This window comes from Apium graveolens, chromosome 9, assembly GCF_009905375.1.
Source record: "Apium graveolens cultivar Ventura chromosome 9, ASM990537v1, whole genome shotgun sequence".
NCBI classification, from domain to species: Eukaryota; Viridiplantae; Streptophyta; class Magnoliopsida; order Apiales; family Apiaceae; genus Apium; species Apium graveolens.
Window position 1 is genome coordinate 92,434,114 of NC_133655.1, and position 4,415 is coordinate 92,438,528.

Sequence of the window (4,415 nt, forward strand, 5' to 3'; positions counted from 1 at the left end):
TATCTTTGCATGTGCCTCATCTCGCACTTCATCAATTAGATCCAGGGCTAACCTCTGCCCTTCCTCATTTTCTTCAGCATTGAAAGCCTGAATCCTTGGAGAGGAATGTGATATCTCCACGGGAACTACTGCTTCTGCCCCATATGCCAACATGAAAGGAGTTGCTCCTGTCGTGACTCTAAAGGTAGTCCTATAGGCCCATAATATGGGAAGTATCTCATCCACCCAATTATTTCTTGACTTCTTGATCCTTTTCTTTAGTCCATCCAGGATTATCCGATTTGCTACCTCCGTTTGCCCATTGGCTTGCGGGTGAGCCACAGAGGTGAACCGTAACTCAATTTCATTTTCTTCACAATACTTCTTGAATTCCTCATTGTTGAATTGTGTTCCATTGTCAGTAACGAGGATACGGGGAATTCCATACCGGCACATAATGTTTTCCCACAGGAATTGTGCAACCTGCTTAGTTGTGATCTTGGCCAAGGGTTTGGCTTCGATCCACTTGGTGAAATAATCAATGGCTACAATCAAAAACTTCCTTTGTGCTGTGGCCATGGGAAAAGGCCCCAAAATATCCATTCCCTACATAGCAAAAGGAATGGGCGAGTTGATAGAGGTCAGCATCTCGGGGGGTTGTCTAACAACAGGTGCATGCTTCTGACAGCGGTCACATTTCTTCACGTATTCTTTGGCATCAGCCATCATTTCTGGCCAATAAAAACCTAAACGAGTTATCTTATGAGCCAAGGCCCTGCCCCCCAAGTGTTGTCCACAAATACCTTCATGCACTTCTTCAAGAGCCAAGCGTGCCTCATCGGGCCTGAGACACCTCAAGACCTCAAGTAGGGAACCACGAAAGATCTTTTGTAAAGAATCCCATCTATCAAAGAATACCTTAGTGCCCGAACAATTAACTTCCGTGCTTCAGTTGCATCGCTTGGCAACCAACCGGTTTGAATATGAGCCTTAATGGGATCAATCCAGGATGTCCCCAGGCCTATAGGAGCCACAAGCTTAACATCTATGCTTCGTGTTTTCAAAACACGGAAGTACACACTTCCTGAACTTTCTTCTATCTCAGATGAAGCAAACTTTGATAGCGCATCTGCTTTAGCATTTTCTTCCCTTGGAATGTGTTCAACATGGCATTCATTAAATTGGGTCATCACAGCCCTTTCTAGGCGGACATACTTAGCCATCGTATCATCCCTTGCCTCAAATTCTCCCTTCACCTGGGATATGATCAGCTTCGAGTCTCCACAGACCTTTAAGTTTTTGACTCTAAGTGTCCCAGCTAGACCAAGGCCAGCTATCAGGGCTTCATACTCTGCCTCATTGTTTGTGGTTGGGAAGTCTAGCTTCATAGCATACTCAATTAAGAACCCATCAGGACTTTGCAAAACCAACCCTGCTCCACTGGAATTTGTTTTTGATGCTCCATCAAAATAGAGAACCCAATATTCTTTCTCCTTATCATCCTTCTCTCTGTCCCCCTTATCGACTCCCTTGTCTTGAGGTATGGTATCTTCCTGCCCCCCGACTTCTTGGTTGGGTATGGTACATTCCACCACGAAGTCCGCTAGTGCCTGGGCTTTTATGGCCGTACGTGGCTTATACTTGAGATCGAACTCTCCCAACTCTATTGCCCACTTAATCAATCTCCCACTTGCCTTGGGACTGTGAATGATATTTCTCAGTGGCTGATTCGTTAGCACCTCAATCTGATGAGCCTGAAAGTAAGGACGCAGTTTTCTTGAAGCCATTACCAAGGCTAGAGCAAATTTCTCAATAGTTGAATAATTCAATCAGCACCATGCAGAATTTTGCTGACATAATACACGGGTTTCTGGACTTTTAGCTCCTCCTTAACCAACACCGCGCTCAAGGCGCTCTCTGAAACAGCCAAGTACAAGAATAAAACTTCACTCAGAACTGGCTTGGCCAACAACGGGGCCTGGGCCATATACTTCTTTAACTCTTCAAATTCCTTCTGGTTTTCCTCACTCCATACAAAGTCTTTGATGCTCTTTAGCGACTTGAAGAATGACAAACACTTGTCCCCCAACTTGGAGATGAATCGTCCTAGCGCAGCAACCCTTCCTGTAAGCTTCTGAACATCCTTAACAGTTTTTGGTGGTTCCATGTCCAGGATTGCCTTTATTTTATCCGGGTTAGCCTCAATTCCCCTCTTTGAGACCATCAGTCCCAAGAATTTTCCAGATCCTACTCCGAAAGCACACTTCGTAGGATTCAACATCATCTTGTGGTACCTCAGGACCTCAAAAGCTTCCCTTAAATGGGCTATATGATCAGTCTTTACTAGACTCTTGACTAACATGTCATCAACATAGACTTCCATAGTCTTACCAATAAGATCCTTAAAATTTTTATTTACCAACCTTTGATAGGTGGCTCCTGCATTCTTGAGACCAAACGCCATAACAAGATAACAATAAACACCAAAGTCAGTGATAAATGATACCTTTGGAATGTCATCCTTATGCATTTTGATCTGGTTGTATCCGCTAAATCCATCCATGAAACTCAGCATCTCATGTCCAGCAGTGGCATCAATCAAAGTATCAATTCTAGGCAGCGGAAAACAGTCTTTGGGGCATGCATCATTCAGATCAGTGAAGTCTATACACATCCTCCACTTTCCATTAGCCTTCTTCACCATTACAGGGTTTGCTAACCACTCCGGAAATTGAATCTCCTCAATGAAACCAGCCTCTAAGAGCTTTTCTACTTCCTGTTTTATAGCCTCTTGCCTTTCCGGGGCAAAATTTCTTTTCTTTTGTTTCACTGTCTTCCGGCTTGGATCTACGTTTAGCTTGTGAGTAATTAACTCTGGGTCTATGCCTGGCATATCAGCTGCTGACCATGCAAACATATCACTATTTCCTTGCAAAAATTTCACTAACTTCCCTCTAAGGGGCTCCTCTAATGTGGCTCCAATGAAAGTCATCCTCTCGGGATTCTCGGGGTCTAAAGAAACCGAAACCAATTCTTCTGCTGGCCTTCCTCTATTCTCGTCATTTTCTCGAACATCCATATATTCAATAGGAAGAACCTGCCCCCCTACTCCATCTGCCCTCAAAGAGGCCACATAACAGCTTCTAGCCATTTTTTGATCTCCTCTCTCTTCTCCAATCCCGTTTCGGGTGGGAAACTTCATGACTGAATGGTAGGAAGAGGGGACTGACTTGAAGGCATGTATCCCTATTCTCCCCATGATAGCATTATAAGTTGAACTAGCCTTTACCACCACGAAATCCAGCATCTGTGTTGCTTGCCTTGGTTTCGTACCTATGGTGGTCGGTAATTTGATTATCCCTTCCACAGGACATTCTACTCCAGCAAATCCATATATCGGCATGTCGGTTGGTGTCAACTGAGAGTCGTTATACCCCATCCTTAGAAAGGTGTCGTGGATCAAGATATCCACAGAAGCACCATTATCCACAAGGACCCTCTTAACCGGGCTATTTCCTATTATCGGTGTTATGACCAGCGGGTCGTCATGGGGAAACTTCACACCCTCTAGGTCGGAATCATCAAAAGCCAACGTTACTTCTGTCCTGGCCCTCTTCGGGGCTTCTCCAACAATATGCGTAACCTCCCTAGTATATGCCTTTCTGGAATTTTTGGACAATCCAGTAGCAGTTGGACTTCCAAAGATCGTGTTTATCACAGGTCCTCGAGGGCGTCGCGGTCCTCCAAAAATCGCATTTATAACCGGCCCTCTGGGTTGGGGATTTCTCCCCTGATCGTCTTGGTCCCTCCTACGATCTTTAAAGTTCTTCCTTCCATTATTATTTATGTCCCCTCCATCTCCAGTATACTTGTTCAATCTTCCTTTTCGAATCAAAAACTCAATTTCATCCTTCAATTGCCTACACTCATCGGTGTCATGGCCAACATCTTTGTGAAACCTGCAATACTTGCTCTTATCTAGCTTGGCGGGATCAGCCTTCAAGGGCTTAGGCCAGCGAATATCTCTATCTTTCTCAATCTCCATCAAAATCTGACTTCTAGGAGCATTCAGCTTAGCGTATTCAGTGAACTTTTGCCCAGGTCCTCCCTTCTTGGGGGTTGAATCAGGGTTTTGTTCGGTTCTAGGATATTTGTCCTTTGCAATATATTCTAAATCAGTTTTCCGCTTCTTGCCTCCAGTGGGCTCATTACTTACTACGGTCTTCCTCATACTTTCTTCAACCTTGATATACTTCCCTGCCCTCTCTTGGAGCTGCAACATGCTTTTAGGGGGACGTTTGGCCAAGGACATCTTAAAAAACTCGTCTCTAGTTCCTTGTTGCAGTGTTATCATGGCTACCTTATTATCAAGGTCCGGGACTTTTAAAGCCTCCTTTGTGAAACGATTCAGGTAATCTCTTAAGGATTCCTTAGCT